We start from the raw sequence: 9,585 nt of genomic DNA, 5'->3' as shown, positions 1-9,585 counted from the left end.
CCAAAACAAAAGTTGTGCCAAATTTTGTAAGCTACAAATCATCTTTTGGTGACCAGAGCTGATTCCGAGTGGAAAGTAGCCAATTTGGCCAAACAGTTTTGAAATTCAACTCAAATCAATGAAATTCAAATTTTTGAATTGGGGACAAAACAGGATTTCCAAAATTACTTTTGATTTTGCATAACAACTTGAAAAACTCCCAACATGAAAGTTGCTCATCTTTTTGTGCTCTACAACTTTCATGTTGACCACTTTTAAAAATTCCAAATGTATTTTGAATTGGAGGTTTAATTTGGAAAAGGGGACACTTTCTGGAAATCTATATTTTCAAAATTACTTTGAATTTTGTATTGAAACTTCAAAAACTCAAAACACCAAAGTTGTACATCTTGACAAGATCTACAACTTTGCTTTTGAACTCAACCTCAAAATTTGCTTAGTTTTTAAGTTGTGCAAAAGGGGGCAAATCTAGGGTTCCAAAAAATAGGGTTCCCCCCCTTTAGCTTTTCGGAAAACTTCCACCCTAGGGTTTTAGCAACCACACAAGCATCAACACACCACATAAGCACACTCTACTTCCCTAAGCACAAGCAATCAAAATAAACTTGTCTTAAGTTGATGCATAATAATGTGCTTAACAAATATGCTTTGCAATGCTTATGATGACATGATCCGTTTTTAGAGTTCGTAACATCAGGGATGTTACAGCCCTTCCCCCTTAAAGAAATCTCATCCCCGAGATTTAAAACCTTAGGGTAAGTAATGGAAAAGGAAATTTGTCAAAACTCTTTCATCTTCAACTTTCCCATAAAGCAAGAGGTTGGGAAAAACACTCCATTATAAACATGTATGTACATTAAGTACATGGCTCTGGCGACTCTTTTCCTTCACTAGAGTACACTCCCTATTTATCACATGTTGTCATGAAGAGAAGCGTGGAATTCAGGAAAATTCTCCAGCAGATAGTCTTCAGATTCCCAGGTGGCTTCCTCTTCAGAGTGTTGGCTCCACTGTACCTTGTACCACTTGGTAGTTGTTCTACGAGTAACTCTATCTTTTTGGTCCAATACTCGGATAGGATACTCCGAATAAGTTAGATCCGGTTCAAGTTCTACATCTTCAATATCTTGCACTTGGTCTGGTACTCGAAGACACTTCTTCAGTTGAGACACATGGAACACAATATGTATCCCGGATAATCGTTCGGGTAGTTTAAGGCGGTAAGCTACCTGTCCGCATCGGCCAATGATTGGAAATGGACCAATCTAACGGGGCGCTAACTTGCCTTTAACACCAAAACGATTTACTCCTTTCATTGGGGATACCTTCAAATACACATGATCACCTTTGGCGAACTTTAATGGTCGACGTCTTTTATCAGCGTAACTTTTCTGTCGAGACTGAGCAACTTTCAAGTTATTTTGGATTTGTTTCACTTTGTTCTCAGTCTCTTTCACTAAGTCAACTCCGAAGAACCATCTTTCTCCAGGTTCCGACCAGTGTAACGGAGTTCGACATCGGCGACCATACAGTGCCTCAAAGGGAGCCATCTTGATACTCTCTTGGTAGCTATTGTTGTAAGAGAATTCTGCTAGAGGCAAGCAGTCATCCCACTTATCTGGAAAATTTAGGGCACAAGATCTCAATAGATCTTCTAGGGTTTGATTCACCCTCTAAGTTTGCCCACCTGTTTGAGGGTGGTATGCTGTGCTATATAAAAGTTTGGTACCCAAGGATTTGTGTAAACATTTCCAGAATTGGGAGACAAATTGTGTGCCTCTATCTGACACTATTGTCTTTGGCACCCCATGCAGACTTAGGATACGATCAAAATAGACCTGAGCATAGGTGGAAGTATGATACGATTTCTTTACAGGTAAAAAGTGTGCTGTTTTGGTGAGACGATCTACGATGACCCAAATTGAATCAAAGCCTTTGGCTGTCTTGGGCAATCCCACTATGAAATCCATACTAATATCATCCCATTTCCATGCGGGGATAGGCAAAGGTTGCAACTCCCCAGCGGACTTGAGATGAATAGCTTTGACCTTTCGACAGGTGTCACATTGGGCCACATAGCGAGCTATCTCTATCTTCATTTTTGTCCACCAAAACCTTTGCTTTAAGTCCTGATACATCTTACTGCTTCCCGGATGAATAGAATACCTCATGGTATGAGCTTCATCCAGGATTCGTTGACGTAGCTCAGGTACCTTTGGAACCACTAACCGGTTCTTGAACCAGATTACTCCCGCATCATCCACCTTAAAGTCTGTGGGTGCTCTATTAGAAATCTTCTCTTTAAGATGTTTCATGCCTTTGTCTACTTTTTGTGCCTCTATGATTTGAGCTTCGAGATTGAAGTCAATCTTTAGATTGGAAAGGCTTCCTTGGGAAATCATTTCTACCTCCAAGTTCTCTAGCTCTTGGCACAAAGTTATATCTCTAGGCGTCACTGTTAAACAATTACAGTGAGCCTTACGACTGAGGGCATCCGCTACTACATTTGCTTTACCAGGATGATAATGCACCTCAAGGTCGTAATCTTTGATTAACTCTAGCCACCTTCGCTGGCGCATATTAAGCTCAGCTTGAGTAAAGATATACTTCAAGCTTTTGTGATCGGTGTATAGATGACATGTGTTCCCCAACAAATAATGACGCCAGATCTTTAATGCATGTACCACGGCGGCTAGTTCAAGATCATGGGTCGGGTAATTCTCTTCATGTGGTTTAAGCTATCTGGAAGCATATGCAATTACGCGACCCTCCTGCATTAGCACATAGCCTATCCCTGTTCCTGATGCGTCACAATACACATCAAAGGGCTTTTCAATATCTGGCTGGGCTAAGACAGGTGCAGTTGTCAATAACCTTTTCAGAGTCTGAAAGGCTTGCTCACATTGGGGTGACCAAACAAATTTTGTTTGATTTTTGAGCAAGGTTGTGATTGGTTTGGCGACTCTGGAAAAGTCCGGGATAAAACGACGGTAATATCCCGCCATACCCAGAAAACTACGGACCTCATGTACCGTAGTCGGGGGTTTCCAATTCAACACGTCTTCTACCTTGCCTGGGTCTACAGCGACTCCTTCTGCTGATAATACATGACCCAGGAAATGAAATTTGTCCAGCCAGAACTCACATTTGCTGAACTTGGCGTATAGCTGATGCTCCCTGAGACGAGTTAGCACGACCCTCAAATGTTCAGCATGTTCTTTCTTAGTCTTGGAGTAAATCAAGATGTCATCAATAAAGACTACAACAAATTTGTCTAGTTCTGGCATGAAGACAGAGTTCATAAGGTACATGAAATGGGCCGGTGCATTGGTCAACCCAAAGGACATCACCAAGTATTCATACAGCCCGTAACGGGTTGTAAAAGCTGTCTTGGGCACATCTTTTGGCCTAATTTTAATTTGGTGGTACCCTGATCTCAAATCAATTTTTGAGAATACTTTGGCCCCAGCTAGCTGGTCAAACAATAAGTCAATGCGGGGCAATGGGTACTTGTTCTTAATCGTCACCTCATTTAGGGGACGATAATCGACACACAGCCTTAATGTTTGATCTTTCTTTTTTACAAACAAGGCTGGGCAACCCCATGGAGAAGAACTGGGCTGAATAAAACCTTTCTGCAACAACTCTTGTAATTGGGTTTTTAATTCGGCCAGCTCTTTCGGTGCCATTCTGTAGGCCCTTCGAGATATTGGGGCTGTCCCTGGTTTCAATTCTATACTGAATTGTACATCCCGGTCCGGAGGCAGACCTGGTAGGTCTTCAGGAAATACATCCAAAAAATCCCGAACTACTGGGATATTTTTGACTTCAGACACATTAGCGGCATAAACTTGCCCAATTGTCCGCTTGGGAGTGGCTAACTGGATTAGGAGATAAGATTTCTCACTGGGCAATGGGATTTTAATGGTTCTATGCAAAGTATCTAGCACAACCCCTCGTTGTGCCATCCAGTTCATGCCTAGTATGACATCAATCTCCTGGTCTTTAAGAACAATCATACTAGTGGGAAAATTATGCCCACCAAATTCGATGGGTATCTGGTGAACCATTTCTTTAGAACTCAGTAGTCCTCCTGGCGACTGTATATAAAAATGATCTTGTGTTTCCCCAATGGGTATGCCATGCTTTAACACAAAGGTGCGATTGATAAATGTATGAGATGCACCAGAATCGAAAAGCATTAAAGCAGGATGTTTCGCGACAGGAAACATACCCATCATTACTGGTTCACCCTCCGGGATCGTCTCCACTTCTGTATGGAAGACTTGTCCCACTTTCTTCGCTGGTTTTCCCCTTTGCACAGGTTGTCCTTTTTGAACCCAAGTCCTGAATTGACCCGGCTGGGGTTGGCCCATAGGTGGCCTTTGGAAGGTAGGGTTAGTTTGGCGGGGAAAAGGGCACTCTTTAGAGAAATGCCCAGGCTTACCACAATTGAAACAAGGGTAATTGTGGCTAGGCGGAGTAGTGGGGCGAACACCTGGGGCGTTCGGCTGGCGTGGTGCAAGAGCGATGGCAGTAGGTCGAGGGTATACCTGCTGCCCTGGTCTATACTGTGGAGGGGAGAAAGGACCACGATAAGGTGACGGCGCTTGAAAGCGTCTGTGGCCCTACGGATGATAAATGATTCTCTGGCGCTTTTGACCGCGACCAGAGAAAGAGGAAGAAGCAGCCTTCTTCTTGGCTTCTTTATGCTTTCTATTCTTTTCCTCGGAGGCGATGGCAATATTTACCGCCTCATAGAAGGTAGCATTTTGGCAGGTGGTCATCATGGTCTGAAGTTTAGTATTTAGACCACGCATGAAGCAGGCTTTCTTCTTCTTATCTGTGTTCACATGGTCCGTGGCGTATTGAGAAAGGTGATTAAACCTTGCCACGTACTCCATAACACTTTTATCGCCTTGCTGCAAGGCGAGAAACTCTTCGGCCTTCATGGCCATGAGCCCTTCAGGAATGTAATGGGCGCGAAACGCGTCCTTGAACTCGGTCCAGGTGACCTGGTGACCCGGAGCTTGAATAGCTAAAAAGTTCTCCCACCAGGCACCTGCAGCTCCCCGAAGCTGCTGAGCTGCGAACAGGGGCTTCTGAGTTTCTGAACACTGAATTAAACTGAACTTGTGCTCCATGGTCCAGAGCCAGTCATCCGCTTCTAAAGGCTCATCGGCCTTAGTGAAAACCGGGGGCCTTGTCTCGGTAAAGTCCACGTACCGAGCTTCTCCGTCCCCATTGTGTTGTGCCCTAAAGTTTGGGGCGGGGTGTGGTTGACGCTGTGCTAGCTCGCGCAGTAAGCGAGCGTTATCAGTAGTGGCACTCAACAGGACAGCAATGGCATCAGCCAAAGAAGGTGGAGCAGGTGGAGGGTTGGGGATATCATCCCCTCCCTGAGATGTCCCAGCTCCATCAGATCTGCGTGTACGCATCGGCATCTGCTACAAGAATCATAGGTACTTGTTACCACATGAAATTCACAACATAGAACATATCTTACATTCTTCCATTTATTTATTAAATAGTAGTTCGACACACCAGGAACAAACAAGTACAACTTCTCAAACCGAAAGAGAACTTATATTACAAACCCGAACCCCACTACGGCAAGCTAGGACTCCTACAACGACGTTGCCCGCGGTTTCACCGAACTAATCGGTGTGGCCAGAGCTGTAGCCCGGGTCGTCATTGCCATCATCCTGATTACCCCCTGGGTTGTTGTCATCGGGGTCGGACTCCTCTTCATCACTGAGGCCTGGATCGGGTTCCCCATCGTCTGCCAACTCGCCATCCGTATCCATTTCTCCTTCGCCTGGAGGTGGGTGGAGCTGATGATATAGATCAAATGGAATATCACGATATTGCATTGCCAAGCCATTGACGGTATCTCGGTGATGTGCCAGCTCCAGCTTCTCCAACTGGAGCTGGTCCTCTCGCTGCCACACGACATCCCGCTGCGCGGTGACCGTGGCCGCCATCTTCACGTACAAATCCTTAAGATACCTGGCCTTGCCCAGCTTCGCATTCATCCTAGTCAGCTCATGCCTGTGGGTGCTCCTAGCTTCTTCCTCTCGGGCAATGGCGGAATTCCTCTCCTCCACCATCCGGGACAACATAGCCTCACAGTTCTCTGTAGCTTGTTTTTCTTTGGCTAGTTAAGCTTTAAGTTTGCCGATCTCCATAACATTGTACATTCTTTCTCTCATCACCTCAGTCAACTCGGCGGACAACCTGTCCACCTCCTGCTGAGGCGGTGAACGGCTACTGCTGGCTTGATCGCTGCGCGGAGCTAGCTGATGTCGGGGAACTCCTTTTGGACCTGTCCTCTTACACGGGGTCTGCTTCTGACGAGCCATCCTGTAGAGGGTGACTAGTAAGAGAGACCTTAAAGGTTAGCAAGAATAGGATTGATTCTATTCACCCAGCCCGAACAAGGAGGAAGGAACTTAACCAGTTAATACATCATGATGCATGCACGAACTTACGATTCCTATTAACAACTCGTAACGATTACTTTAAATTTCTACAACATAGGGCAATACTTTATGTTGCTCCTCCATACCACTTCAAAAATTCTAAGAAAGCCTATAGACAGGGGTAGGTTAGGACTAAGCACTTGGACTCAAAATAGGCAGGTTCATCGTATTAGATCCAAACGAATTTTTGAAGTTTTTCAATAGGTACAGCAGTCATCTTAGCAACGAATGCTCTGATACCAGCTGTGGCAGAACCCCCTAAGTGTTTGGGCCCACCGACACCTGTCATTGTCCTAAGGACCTCTGACGGTGATGCCGAGAGTCCTCCCACTTTAGAAGTCCGATGAGCATCGCTGGATGCTCATTCCACTGCTACCTGTGGTGTACCAAGCTGGCTCGTCCTGACCACTGGTGATGGTCAAATAACGAGAACTTCTTGTTCTCGCCCTTACAGGATAGCAAGTGGCCACCTTAACACTAGGATCATTCGTTGCGAAGACATTGCAGCACCACGAACGACATACGACCAAAATGATATCTCAGAGTAAAACGGCGGAAGTATTACATAACTTATTTTACAAAAGGAGTTCTTCCAAATAGCAGAGTGTTATTACAAGCCAGGTCCAGCGGAGCAACTTAAACTTTAGTACAGAGATTACAAATTTACAGACCCTACCCATGGGTCACGCTCACTCTTCTTCGTCGTCAACCTCGACGACGGTCACACAACAGGGTCCGAAACAAGTCGGCTCCTGAGCTTCACCTGCAACAGGGGTATTGGAACCCTGAGTACGGGAGTACTCAACAAGACTTACCCGGCGGAAAAGAGGAGAACTTAGGAATGCAGGCTTAGGGTAGACCAGGAGTGGCTGAGCAAGGAGCCACAGTGTTTTGCTATAAAGCTTACTAATAGTGCATCCTTACTTTCAAGTTTTACCCACGAATTCCCCTCCCGCAGAGGCCGAGGAGTTCGAGGACAGTCTAACTAGTTGTTCCCCACAGACGAATCCGTGAGTTCCTAGTCCTAACATAAAGTATTATTTATCGATGGCCATAGCTTCATGTCGCTATGAGTCTGGGAATTGGGATCCGAACCTCATGAGACATTTCCCCCTTTCTCATTTTACCAATTAGTTGCATGATTAACTACGATGAGGGGCAGTGGATTGAGTCTCCCAATTGGGGAGCAACGACGATTCGAACCGCTTAGCAATCCAGCTGGAGTTCCTAACCACCCGACATATGTAGAACCAAAACTCGCATATGTCAACCCAAATCAAGCTCTCCCCAAATTTGACCAGGTTCGCGGCACCCGAGAGCACAATACTCCACCATCCTACAGCCGATCTAGATGTTTTCCGGTCATCTCAGATCCGTAAGGTAGGTACACACTACTCTCGCCATCTTTCCACTCCCAGTGCGCGAGTAGCTGTTCGTGTCGAGGGATCACAAGACTGGGCTTACCGAGGGCAAGTGGCTAGTACTATAAATTCTCAACCCAGCGGGCCATCAACGGACCGGTCCTTAACCGACACAGTTGGAGAACTACTTTTAGACTCCATTCTTAAAGCAAGTCCACCGACCGGTCTCAAATTGAAACATCATTGATCATAAGTGTATTCCACAACAACCCGTCAAACTTTGTTTGAAAACCTATCTAATAGCAGGGCTAAGCATCACTACGCGATTTTAAAGTAAAACAGGTGCCAAGGACAGGATAACAAATATCAAGGTAGTAAATGCAGCAAGTAGGTTAACCCAATTCTCAACTACCTAATGCAGCGTTTTCAATTTATAAGTGATAAAAGATTTAAAACCTTCAAGGAGGGGTTAATGCATCCGGGGCTTGCCTTGGTTGCAGGGCAGAGAGGGACCCTCGGAGACTTCCCAAGTCTCTAATCTGACTTCTTCGAACAGAGCACCGACCTCGGGGTTCGGTTCAACGGGCGCTCCTTCGGTCACGGACGCTATACGCAAAATGATGAATGCTCATGATATGCGTATGACAATTATGCAAGAAGGATCAAGTCGAGTACAACTTGCCTTCTCGGCGCAATACAGAATAACCAATAAATAAAGTTGTTTAACATCTTAATGTTTTTACCCAAGAGGTTGCATCTGTAAATTAAGACCTCTTTTAATCCTTAATAATCCTGAATTAACTAATTATTAATCCTATTTACCTTAATTAATTCTTAATTAACTACTAATGACAATAATTAAGCATTAAGGCTAAACAATAATTAAATGCCAAAGGTCATTAGGGTTAATGAGCTCAGGTCATCACACAATCCCAAAATCACTCAACCCTAATTATGAGGATTTAACTAATCACTATCTAATTATTTTGGAATTATTATTTAAGTACTAAATAAGGGTTTATTAATATTTTAATCAAACATTATCCAAATGCCACCAAATTTTGTGTGGAGCTAGGGAATAATATTCAGAGGCGCCCCACAATTTTTGGTGATTTTTGGACATCCTAATAAATTACAAAAATTCCTAGAAGTTTTATTCACTAATTAAAGAGCCAATTTTTATAGACATGCAAACTACCAGAAAAATAATACCTAGTATTTTTCTTATGCTATAAACATTTTATGGAAGCTATACAAAAATTCTCATGATTTTTGGATCAGCACAGAATTTACTATTTGAATTCAAACATCAAATACTTTTAAACAAAAAGGAAAAAGAAAAAAAAAAATTAGCCACGCGGCTGGCCAGCTTGGCCTCGGCCCACGCCGGCCCGAGCGCTCGGTCCGAGCGGATGGCGCGCGCTGCCCCCTCCCCTCACGCGGACACTGACGGGCGGGTCCCGCCCGTCAGTTCCGTCTTCTTCCTCGCGCCGCACTGCTCTGGCGATCGCCCAGCGCCGATGAGCCCTCCCCAGCGCTAACCAATTGCTCCACTAGGTTCGCCGCGACCCCCTGAGCGGCCTAGCGTGCTCAACATGGTCACGGGGAGCTCCTGAGCCACCCGGCCATGGCTCCAGCGGCCGGAAGCAGCTCGGTGCCGAACCCCGAGCATCCAGAGCCGGTAGAGAGCGAGAGAAAGGGCGTAGGAGTACCAGGAGCTCACCGCGACTTCGGCAAGGTAG

The sequence above is a fragment of the Sorghum bicolor genome, chromosome 5, assembly GCF_000003195.3.
Source record: "Sorghum bicolor cultivar BTx623 chromosome 5, Sorghum_bicolor_NCBIv3, whole genome shotgun sequence".
Lineage (NCBI taxonomy): Eukaryota > Viridiplantae > Streptophyta > Magnoliopsida > Poales > Poaceae > Sorghum > Sorghum bicolor.
This window is presented reverse-complemented; position numbering follows the sequence as displayed.